Source organism: Poecilia reticulata, chromosome 15 (assembly GCF_904066995.2).
Source record: "Poecilia reticulata chromosome 15, P_reticulata-male-v2, whole genome shotgun sequence".
Taxonomy (NCBI): Eukaryota; Metazoa; Chordata; class Actinopteri; order Cyprinodontiformes; family Poeciliidae; genus Poecilia; species Poecilia reticulata.
In genome coordinates this window covers 5,338,138-5,350,804 of record NC_088844.1, presented here as the reverse complement: position 1 = coordinate 5,350,804, position 12,667 = coordinate 5,338,138, and the positions used below count along the sequence as shown (strand labels likewise).

At 37.6% G+C, this 12,667-nt stretch overlaps 1 protein-coding gene across 2 annotated transcripts in view; it reads left to right on the top strand.

Moving 5' to 3' along the window:
- The window catches only part of piezo1 (piezo type mechanosensitive ion channel component 1 (Er blood group)), an 85,743-nt gene that overhangs the window by 1,827 nt on the left and 71,249 nt on the right, over positions 1–12,667 (top strand). The gene's annotated exons all lie outside the window — the stretch shown is intronic.

Genomic DNA, 12,667 nt, shown 5'->3' with positions numbered 1-12,667 from the left:
CTGCTCTAAAGGACCTGGATGATTGAACAAGTGTTTTAAGTAAAATAGAAAAAAACAGGAGCCTGAATGCATCATCTGTCCTGTAAGTGAAGCAGACCTTTATTCAGCTGATGAATCAGAAGCTATGAATCATTGTTACTATTACAACTATAAACAGGAGCTTGGCAACAATAATTTGTCAAAGAGTAATGAGAGAAATGCTAATTTTCACCCTCGGCAGGCACGTGCAGGGGGTAGGGGGTGCTTGAGCACCTGCCCCTTTTGCTCCTTGCCACCAAGAGCCCTTTTGGTCAAATTTTTTTTTTTTTTGGTATTATTATTTTCTAAGCCCTCTTCTGACACATAACATGTACTAAAATTATTATTATTTTTTATTTTATTTTATTTTATTTTTTGTATAACATAATAAGCCCTCCGGTCACCATGTTACCTTTGACTTTTTGCCCGTGACGCATGACGCAGTTGCCTCTCGCGCAGTGAGATAAGGCGGCTAACTGGAGCTCAACGTAGCGAACGTTCCAGATTACAGAACAGTTTTTGGTGAATAAAAGCGAAAACCTTTTGGTGAATAAAGTGGAGTAGACTTGCTACTTGTCAGATGACGGAAAACGTTGAACGTATCGTTTCTGCTTCAGCACTGAGTAGCGGTTTAAGCAGAGAGGTAATGAAATACACTGACAGGCCTCTGCGTCTGCCTTTCTCTGAAGAACTACTGAGCGGGAGAAGACAGCCAGGTGAGGAAAAACTCTTCTTATCTATCGATTCAGTATTTTTATCATGTAGACATTAGGCTGTTGTTGTTGTGCTATTAGCTAGCTGCTAGCTAACATTGCTAGCAAAGCAAGATAACTAAAAGCTTCTTCCCTGTGTACGAGGCACAAAACCCCGTCCAAAACCGATCATCTCCATAATGAATATGTCTTCTAATTTCCTTTGCTGCATAATGTACATTGCATTTATTCTAGCGTTAGGTAAATGTATCTTGAAGGAGAATAGCACTTGAATAAAAGTCCAACAAAGATATTCATTTAGAATTAAAAATAACTCACCCTGAATTACCATGATAGATATAATGTATGTAATAAAAGTGTGCCATTAATGAAGGGGAAAAAACTCAACCCAGACTTTAAGTTTAGGGTCTGGTTCGCAGAGTAGGCAGTTACATTTTTCCCCCAATTATTCAATGGAGAGAAAAAAAACTAACCTCAGTTAAGTAAAATAAAATTGTAATCAAAACTTTTGGAATTGTAATGATTTCTTTTTTAAAAACAAATCGTTTTGTTTAAAAAACTTTTTAAAAAATTAAATAACAAATTTTTGTCTTGTGAAATTAAAAAGTTATTTGCCAAACATAAACTTTTATTTGCACACATCAGAAATCTTTTGCCCACGACGTCATGTGAGAATCACAAGCAAAACTTTGAGTCAAACAAAAACTTAGAATATTAAGAAAAGATTTCTGACATGCGCAAATAAGTTTGTTTTGCAAAAAAAATTCATTTCATGAGACAAAAATGTGTGATTTAAATGTTTAAAAAGTTTTTATAAGCAAAACACAGTAGGCTTTTCTCATGGTGACATGCATTAACAATTAAATTTTTGCTTTTGTTTTTTTCTTTTTTCTGCAGTTCAACGTTAAAGCAGCTGAATGGACCATCTTCATCACCACTGCAGCAAATGGGCAGCTCTTTTTTTTTATAGATTACAGTACAGTAAAATGTTGCATTGTGCCCTTGTTTATATTTTTAATAGTGTAATTCTGTAAAGACAAAATATGTATGGTGGTCTAGCTCTGATTTACATATCTTGTTAAATTGCAGGTTTGAATATTGCAATAATTTTCTATAACAAAAATGACCTGCAGAAAGAAATTACTAATAAAATATCTTACATATGCATAGTTGTACGGTCTGTACAGAGATTTCCCTTAGCTTTGATTGAATATCTCACAATTTTGTAATTTATCATTGTTTATTAAACTCTGAAAGCTGTGTGGCTTTGTTAATATTCTGTCCTAAAATGCGGTTAGATGTGCCCCTTTTTTTTTGTTTTGATCACCTGCCCCTTTAGTGATCTCTGCACGGCCCTGACCCTCGGATACCGATTTACTAAGGAGCTAAAATCTTTTATTTATTTTTTAAAATTTTTTAAATTTTCCACTTTGAAAATACAGTCATTTACCAGTCTGAACCAGCTTCTGTTATAATTACAGTTAAAGTAACATTAAAAGCCCATTTTGGGGCTAAAACTAATCCAAGTTGGAGAAATAAAAACCAAAAATGAAAAGTTGATTCTAAAGTAATTTTAATTGAAATTTTCTCTTTGAACAACTGTAGATTAGCTGATTGTTGCTCATCAGTAGGGTGGCCCAGTTTCTGCCTGACTGGAATGTTGGTGTTTTATGAAAGCAAACTAAAATGATTATCAAGAACACTTGTCAGTCTGGCTGGTCGATCCTGTACAGAGCTTAGATAAGAACGTTTTATTTCTGTCTCAGATATGTAAAAAATATCTTCACGTTTATCTTTATTCTGTCGGATGTTTACGTCTAAAGTAAAAACAAGTGCAGAGAATTTTTCCTTGCATTCTTATTCTTACAACATTATTATCCCAGTAAAAAGAGGTGGGCTTTGGTTGGTCTTGGCTTATGGTTTTTAAAATGATAGTGTGGTCTGTTTAAGGGAACCTGTAAGCCTGGACGTGTGTGTCTGTTTGTGTGTGTGTGTGTGGGTATGCGTGTGTGTGTGTGTGTGTGGGGTGTGTGTGTGTGCGTGTGTGTGGGGGTGTGTGTGTGTGTGTGTGTGAGAGAGAGAGAGAGAGAGAGGCTGTAGATGAAACAACAACATACATATCAACAAACAACAGAGCTGAATTCAATCTAGCTCTAATTTTGCCATAAGGCAGATTTACACTGCAAAAACACAAAATCTTACCAAGTAATTTTGGCCTAATTTCTAGAGCAAATATATTAGCACACTTTAAATAAGAGAAAACTAACTTACAAGTAATTTTTTTAGCAAGATACAGAAGCTTGTTTTAAGTAAATAATTCCTTAATATTGATGAAAAACTGCTAGTTCCATTGCCAGATTATTTAACTTAATACAAGATTTTTTTTTTCCATAGGTTTATCTGCCAATAGAACAAGAACTTTTTCATCATCTTGCCGATTGCATTAGCATGGATGCTGTTAGGCGAGTTGCTGAGTTTTTTATTGTAGTTGGAAGGGCCCCAAATCAAATTCTGCTTAGGGCCTCAAATAGCCTTGGAGCGGTTCTGTTCAAAGGTAACCGTGGTACCTGACACCTGACCCGCGTGTTTCTGGGAGTCCAGAGGACTGCCAGCTATGAGTGATGAAATTACAGTGAGGAATGGCAACCAGGAGTACTAAACTAACCCCAAAGACGTGAAGCTGATCCTCAGCTCTCTCTCTCTCTCTCCGTCTCTCTCCGTCTCTCTCCGTCTCTCTCTCTCTCTCTCTCTCTCTCTCTCTCTCTCTCTCTCTCTCTCTCTCTCTCTCTCTCTCTCTCTCTCTCTCTCTCTCTCTCTCTCTCTCTCTCTCTCTCTCTCAGGGTGTTTACCATAAAAACAAAGTCAGACTTAACATTATAGAGCTTTCTCATATGACCCTGGTGCTGAGCAGAAGACTTTAAAGGGTCAATTAAACTTTTTGCGTCACATTGTGGGCCACAAATTTATAGGAGGGTTGTTGAAGGTTTGGGAAAAAAAATTAACTGTATGATAAAAGAAGTTGGGCACCCAGAACAGAGAAACTAATGTGGTTTCCAGACGAATCAGGAGGCGGTAAATAATTGGCTGTCAGATTTACAGGGAACCAGATACACAAAAATATTGCAAATGTATTTGCACCCCCTGACAATTTTTGTTTCGTCACATTATAACCACAAACTTTTAGATTTTTTTTCTTTTTTCTTTTTTTCTTACAAATGAAATCATAAAAAATGTGGAGTCCATTATTATTCACCCAATAAAAGTTTTAGATGCAGTTTTTTTTCCTCCAACACCTGTGAACATCAGTTTTCAAGTCTTGCCACAGATTATTTATTAAATTTAAGACTTTATTAAATTTGGACTTTGACTAGACCATTTGAAAACATGAATATGCTTTAACTCAGGTGTCTGATTTTATGCGGCCCCTCTAACCGCGCAGGTGGCTGATGCTGACAGATTTTTATTTACAGATCAAGGTACAATTATTATTGGAATAACTTTCTTACAAGGAAAAATGTACAATTAGTGTTTTTGCAATCAAACTTCTATAATAAGTAGAATGACATCTAGTGAGAGAATTTGACCAAAATGCCGACTTTACTGCTCTCGATTCAGCTTTTAATTAGTTTATTAATCTTGGCTAAATATTAGCAAGCGCTTTGAAAGAAAGTGATCCAAATCATTGGAGATTAACTTATCCGAAATGAATAGCTGTACCGGCCCCGGTATTAAAAAAAATTGTAGCGATAATGTGCCCATAACGGTTATTCAGTCCTATTCAGTCTAATTCTATGCTTTGTGCTTGTGGCAACATCATGCTGTATTATTTGTTTTACATTGCATTTAGAATAGCTAACTGCATTTTATGAACCATTTGAAAAAAACGTTTGTTGTAATTTATTGTTGCATGTTTGACCAAGTTAGTCAACCTATTGAGTCTGTCAGTTTCAGTTTCTGTATTATTTTTGTTACATTGGCTGTTCTACTCATAATAGCGCTGACTGAACAAATTAAAGTTATTTTTACATGTTTGACCAAGCTTCTGAAGCTAATGATGTATTTAAGTGAGAAGCACTGGTGCAGAGTTATCAAATAAATGTAATTCAGTACATTTATGTATTCTTAAAAAAAAACAGTTCAGCTGTTTTTCTGTATCGGATCGTATTGGATATCAGTATCACTTTGCATTTTAACACAGGGAACACTCAAAAGGACCTTTTTCACATGTTCCCTGCTTACTTGGTTCAAACATAACAAATTTAATCTCAGTTTCTTCTAACTTTTCTTTTCACATTTCCTCCATAAATGGCGGCTTTGTGCAGAGCACAGCTAGCAGCTGTTATGTCAGTGAGGACCTGTAGATTATCAGACAGGTCCAAGTTGGAGAAATAAAAACTTGGACCGTTAGCAGCACGTGGAGGAGGAAACCTAAACACATGAGGAGGACTCCGACATTCACCAGGAGGGACAATATTAAGAACGGATTGTTATATTATGTGCCAAGAACTTCACATCCCTGTGACATCTGTGTCTGGTCTTTGTACTCAGACGTCTGGCTCTCTGCGGCGTGTCTGCATGATGAACAGCTTCACTTTCTCCTCAGTTGGCTCCCAGTGACGCCAGAGCAGAGGCTGCTGTACAGGCCTGTCACACTAACACATTTTGCTGGATGGTAAATTGTCCCAGAACTTATTTTACTAAATGGTAATTGTTATTTTGAGAACATACTCGACTAACATAGTGATAATAATATAAATAATAATATTAATGTCTTATTAATGCAACTAAACACACTCAAAAATTAAAAACATGTACCTTTCTAAAGAATATCTATCAGTCGAACTGGAAACATTTCAAATATCCTAAATAAATAAAACAAATGAAACGATAATGTTTAAAACAGATTCATGAAGCACCAGGGGCCAAAATTGCATTTCAAAAAATAATAATCATTCAGCGTAAGACAGGGAAAAGAGGCTAAAGTGGCAGGTAGGGCAAAGTTGACTTTGCAATGCTTCTCAAAATGGTGGCTTTTCAGTGAATTTAAAGGAGAGCGTCGCATTATTAAGTACTGTTGTCTTAATGAAAACTTTGCATTTGTTTTAATTTATCATGCAATGAATTGATTTATTGCTCATTGTGACACGGTCACTGCTATAATTCTCTAAGTTGGAAACTTTGATGGATGGGACTTGCATTGTTTCAGGGTCATCAGTGAATATTGGCTCTGCTTTATGATAAATTACTAGAGATACACCGATCCAATATTAACATCTGTATCAGTCCTGACATTGAACATTTTATATTTGGTATCCTGACAATGTACCCAATCCACAACGGCAGATCTATTCAGTATAATTTCATGCTTTGTGTTCTGAGTGACTTTGCATTTTATTTTATTTGTTTTACATTATATTTAGAATTTTTAATTGCACTTTCTGAACCGTTTGAAATAAAGTTTGTTGCAGTTTATTATTACATGTTTGACCGAGGCAGTCAGTCTATCACTTTGTCATTTTGCTTCTTTATTATTTATTTTTTATTGGCTGTTATACTTCTTATTGCAATGACTCTGTTTGTTAGATGTTTGACCAAACTGGTGAAGCCATTAGTGCATTTAAATGTGCTGTTCTGGTGCAGAGTTTTCAAATGAATTTGTAATTCAGTACTTTTCTGTTTTCTTTTCTTTTTTCTTTAAAAAAGAAACTTTTTAAGTTAATTCAGATGTTTTTCTGTATTGGATCATATCGGCCGACACTAAACCTCAGATATCGGTATTGGAAGTTATTTATAAAAGTGCATAAATATAAATAACTATAGTGTAAATATGTCATGTAAGAAAATTTCCGTGGGAGAAGCTGTTGTTACATCAGTAACATCCTCCTGGTATCGTCCCTTAAGGCCAAGGCTACAGGTGCTCCATGTCCGGTCATGTTGCAACCTGTCTGTCCAACATGAAGTGTGGGATCCAGCTGGATCACCAGCTCTGACTCAGCCTGATCCATCAGATCTTGAGGCTTTGTTACACCAGCTGACGACTTTTTTTCTAGGCGATGAACACAATGACATCATGACTCAGTTTTGCAGGCCCGAGGTGCGACACACCCTGAGCTTCTGCTGTCACCTATGTTTTCTGACTGACATATGGTTGGAGATTTTTCATCCTCAATGAGTGGATCACTCTGTGTGGAAATATGACAGTTTATCTGAAGCCGAACAAAGTCGTCCACTCTGTCTGCGAAGGACTGCATCACTATTGAAATTCTTTCCTTTCACTGCTTTTCATTCGACAGAGGGGAAATGGCAGGCCTCCCTGTTCATCTCCATCCTCACTGAATGCCGGTGTTTCATGTGGTTTCAGAGAATTGGCACACCCAGGCCCAACACGGGAGAAGTTATGGAAAATGTTGAGCCTTTCTCTTCGCTTCCTGTGAATGTGACATAGCGTGCAGTTCCTCTCAGCATGAAGCCTCTTTTTTTCTTATCAATGCCAACATGTTTTCTCAGTTGTTCATGGAATAAAAAAAAAATCTCTCAGGAATAAAAGCGTTCCAGTAAACTCCTCTGTGTAACAATAAATGTCACTCAGTGATGATCTGAACCTTTAGACCGGAGCAGAAGAAAATTCTGCCTGAATGAGGAAGATTTGACTCCCCTTTAATGTGATTGGTTCCTTCTTTTCCTGTTTGTGTTGAATTGCTGGGGCTACAGTAACTGGAGGCTTGTAGAACTCACACACACACACGCACGCACACACCCCCCCCCCAACACTTTAGGAACATGTGTCTGTTGTAGGTAGAAAAAAAGTAGGGACAGGGATATTGTTGTTTGGCTGCATGTTTCCAGGCTGTTTGTTTGAACTGGTGGTCATATTGTTCCACTGAGTCAGAGGAAACAAAGGTTCAACGATGTCATCATACACACAGTTTCTGTCACTGCTGAAGACATTGTTTGAATTTCCTGGAGGAAAGAATCTCAAGAATCTGTCATAAAATCATGTCTTCATGCTAACGGTGAGTCGTATGGACTCATCATGCTGACGTTTGTAAAAACATTTGAAACATTTGATGGCCCACCGGCCATCAAATGTTGTAAAGTCTTGTATTAAGCTGGATGGCCAGTCGGCTGGATGGCTGCCAGTCCATCCAGCCGGCCGGCTGGATGGAAACAATACAGTTCAACTTATTTACAATAAGTCAACACAGTCGTTGCCTTAGATGTTTGTGGCGGGGGAAAAGACTCAATTTTTACCTGCTTTGTGTAACAGTAAGGAGTTTATTAAATAAATACAGTCAAAAAAAGCACAATAGGATTTTATTTTAAAAAGTGTTATCTTCTGTATATTTGGAGAGATGCCTGCCTTAATTCAGGCTGCAAGAAAACATGAGAACCAGCTTTTATCAGAAACCCAAATGGTTCAGCAGAGGACAGCCGACTTGCTCTGTTTGCTCTTTTTCAACCTTCAAACTTTCGATGGTGATGTGAAAAAGTGCTTTTTCCCACAGGATCATGTGATTTTTCTTCCCAAGTAATAAATGCCTTCATTTAAAAACTGCATTTTCAGCTTACTTGTATTGTGTTTAACTCATTACTAAATTGGTTTGATGCTCTGAAACACTGGAATGTCACAAATATGTAAAAAAAAAAGAGAAAAAGAAATCAGATCACATCGGCCACGCTGGAGAACTCAGGAACAGGAACTTAAAGGGAAACAGAAGGCTTGAGGTGTGGCCGGGACGCTGAAGGGACTGTGAGGGAGGCAGAGGATGTGATGAAGGTGGAACAGAAGAAGACAGTGATGATGATGAGGCTGTATGATGGCGCAGGAGAGGATGATGGAAACATTAATGCAGGAAAGGACTGAATATGATGATGGTTAGACCATTGGAGGAAGGTAGTCAGGTGATGCAGTGAGGACCAGAGGTGTCATGAGAAAATTTTAGGATCCGTCAAGGAACGATGGAAACTGACCAGCTTATACCTGCTGGGGAGGTGATCTGTGACATGGGAACCAAGTGACGATAATCAACAGAAAATACTTCAGCTGTGGGAAAATGAGGTTTGTTTAAGAAGGACCAGTTCACAACATAAGTAATCTCAATCCACTTTTTAAAAAAGTGGATTTCCATTTATATTTATTTCAGTAAACTCAGATTTGTTTTCAGATCCGCTTACATGTAAATCTCTGGGAGTGTGTCTGAACTTTGAGGTTAACCGGGTCAACCATACTAGCTGTGTCTGACCAGCTCCAGGGTGACCGTACGGCCTCTGTTTTACCGCCATCAATCTCTCCGTTTTCCCATTCTGTCGTGCTGCTGTGCTCTACACTTCACTAGTTTATTGCGGATAAATTACAAAAGACATTTCTAGCTGTGCTGTGTGCTTCCAGCAGATGGGTTTCCATTACAAAGTGTTCAAAATCTTTGTCGCTATTCTGCTAATGTCAAAAAAAAAAAAGCAATTTCCTAAATGTAGTGTTTCCATTAAATAAGAAATTAAATTACTATCATAGTAAGTCATTATAAATCATGGCGACGACTGATGTAAACATAACCATAAAATATTCATAATTCAGCCATGATGCCAGCACTCATTTATCAGCTTTGAGAGGAGACATCAGCGTCTTATTGTGGCGGTGGAGCGACAAGCTCCACCTACTTAGGAGCAATAGGCAGGGCTTGTATGCAGCATTTTTGGAGAAATTGTAGTCGGCTATTTAACAGAAGAGTTAAGGATTAATCATGTTTGAATTGCACAAATATTTATGAATTGTGTGATGTTGTGAGAGCTCTGGTGGGAGCCAGCTGCACATTGTCCAAAAAACTAAAACAAACTGCATCATCCTGCTACCATTTCCTGTTGCCTTCTTTGTAGTTTACACCAGTAGTGACATCCAGCTGTTGATCTCATGACCGTAATGGGAAAAAAAGTGTTTCCATTGCAGTTCAGTGAAATACATCTATTCTGATAACGTCCGAAAAATCCACCTCATCTTAGCACAGGAGTTTTTTTTTCAATGTTGGCGTGTTTCTATTAAGCAGATTTATTTTTGCAATTTCAATCTACATAATTCTTTGACTAATGAAAATGCAGCTAGTGTTGTCTGCTGACCACAAATGTGGCAGAAGATCTGATCCAGTGTTTTCTCATCTTTATTTCTTTATGATTCTCAATGGCCAGATTTCACCGGATCAAATATAGAACACACTCTGAAGATTTAAAAAAGTTCTGGAAGCCTGTTACTCTGTCAAGCTGACTCACACCCCGATTGTTTGTCCTGTCTTCTTGTGAGAGTTCAGTGCTTTCGTATAAACTGTAAGAATCTTTTTTTTCTCTGCTGGTGATGGCTAACAAGATGTTTTATGAATCTGTTTATGTGAAGTGACTTAGCTCCTGTCGTTCTAATGGGAAGGATAGTTGTCTGACATAATTGTCTGCAAATGAGTCCTGATCAGTTAAACAGTACTGGCCCTTTGCTCACTTGCTGGCAGTGTGAATGCTATCTTTCAGTTTAAAAAAGCTCATGGAAAACATTCTGAAGCCAAGGAGACTCTGCCAATTCAACAAAGCTTGGCGGTTTCAGTCTTTTTCATTGCTGCTTTTATTGCTAAACTGCCTTATTTGGAGTTCAGGACTGTGATCATTGGCCATCTATTCCTGAAGTTTTCTCTGTCTGGGTTCATCTGTATGGTGTCTCTTCACTCTGTTGAAGACAAGTGTCGGTATTTCGTGATATCTACAGTATGTCCACTAACTTTGTGTATGCCACCCTGCAGGACAGGCCGAAGGCAGCGGTTACGAAGCTCTGCTAACTTTTAACAATTAAGTACAGTTTAGAAATCAAAGACAACGATGGGACAAGAGGCCTTTTGTCATTTAATGGTTATCAACACAAGCTGGGATAAGACAACAGACAGCTATTAAGAAAAAAACTGATGGTGATATCTGTCATAAATAGATGGAAACACTCATCTGGGAGAAGTACTCCTAGTTTGTTCAAACACCCTGATTTGTCATGACTTTGTTTAGCTTACACAACAAAATAAAAAGTTCTATCATCCCAGGGTCACTGAACTACATGTCAACATTTCTGGTTGATGCCATCCAATGATGCAGATGGAATCCAACATTTTATTGCCTTTAAAATTTGTTCTCAAAGCAGCATTATGAAATATGTTGAAATATAAAGTTGAACTCCAAATTATTCATACTCCTTCTTTTCATAAGACCACACTGTTTCTTTTGTCTGGTAACATTAACTGTTTGGAGCAAGTCATGCAGATTCCTGACTTTCTGTGAAAGGAGCTAACGGTGATGTCAGTGAGGCCGTTTCAGTCTGCAGCCCACAATTCAAGCTAAATAATCAAAATACCAGTGGTGAATTTCAAAAAGCTGCCACCTTGGCACCGTCCCATCCTGCCTAACATATATAACACTACCCAGTAGAAGGGTGTTGGGGTGTTGGATGAGCATCTGGTCACAGTAGTAGTATTTCCTGACAATCCACACATGTATGATGTATGATGCCATGTGAGTTATTCTGGTCACATGTCCCAAGATCCTTGTTATCGCTTAAATTCTATGTAATTAGAAACCTTTTTGTTTCACTGACATGGATTTATAACACTTCCAATTGTGCGAATCAAAGCAGTGATAGCATGCTAATGCTACCTTTGGCTGCTGAGACCAGTATCAGGGACCATTGTGGATGGTTGTGTTCTTTGGTTCTGCAACATTGCTCTTCCATAAACGCACAAGTCATTATCACCATCACCCTGCTTTATGGTTGAATGAAAAACTGTGTATGCGTGGGTGAGCATGTGTTTTTAAACTGGTGGTGGCTGTCCACCTCATTCTACCTACGGCTCCATAAAGGTTTAGTACAACAAAAACAACCCCCATACATCTAGTGGGTATCTTTTTTGGTATGGAAATAGAACATCAAAAATTAGTGCTTTATTATGGTGTAATTGTTGTGACTTTTTTACACTTATATGTTGTTCAGTATGATAAGTGACTGATTTACAATTATATGTTAAGCATAAATTACATGATTATTATTAATTGAATTGAACATGATTGTATATAATTACAAGGATGAAGTGAAATATATTTACGTTCAAGACATGATTTATTTGAATAGAAGAAGTCTTTTATTTTGAAGAATGCTTAAGTATCTGGTTCTGTTTTGTCACTATCTTGCTTTGTTGATATTTTGGTTGTCTTGGTTACGAACAGCTGTTGCCGTTATCAGCTGTCGCCGTTTTCTCTCTTCAATAAAGAACTGAACAGAAAGGTTCAGTAAAAGACACACGAGCCTCCGTTTTGTTTGAAGAAGCTTCACTCCGTAACAGTAATCTCCATGGGAAATCAAAGGCACTTCAGAGTTGTTTACTCTGTATTTTCTGGTGAACTACAAAATAACCTCCTAGTAAACACCACATGTTATTTGCTAGGAGGCAGTTGGTGTTTCTATAGCTCCATGTGGTGCTCATTAAACGCCTGGTGGAGTGCTAAATAGCATTTATGAGACAGTGCCAGGCGCTGCAAAATAGACGAATGAAGTTTCCCTGTTTGGTACATCCACCACTGGCTCTCCACTGCTGTCACAGATTACATTGAACTTTATTTGTTTTTCACTTTTGTGTAAAGGCAACTATGCCGTTATGCTATGCTGTTTGACTCTTGTGTGTGGAGTTCTTGATTATCTGTGATTAACATTTTCTTCACGATTGATTTGCACTGTTATGTCTTTAACTTGATACTGTGCTATGAATGCATCAACTCATACACACTTGTTGGTGAAGTACATTTGTTGTTGACATTTATTTTTTATTCATTTTATTCCTCAGCAAAGAGCAAAAAAGTGAGAATGAAAGTTCCCAGACTTTTTAAAGATGGTTGTCAGATTTATTGACATTTGCATAACAATTTTA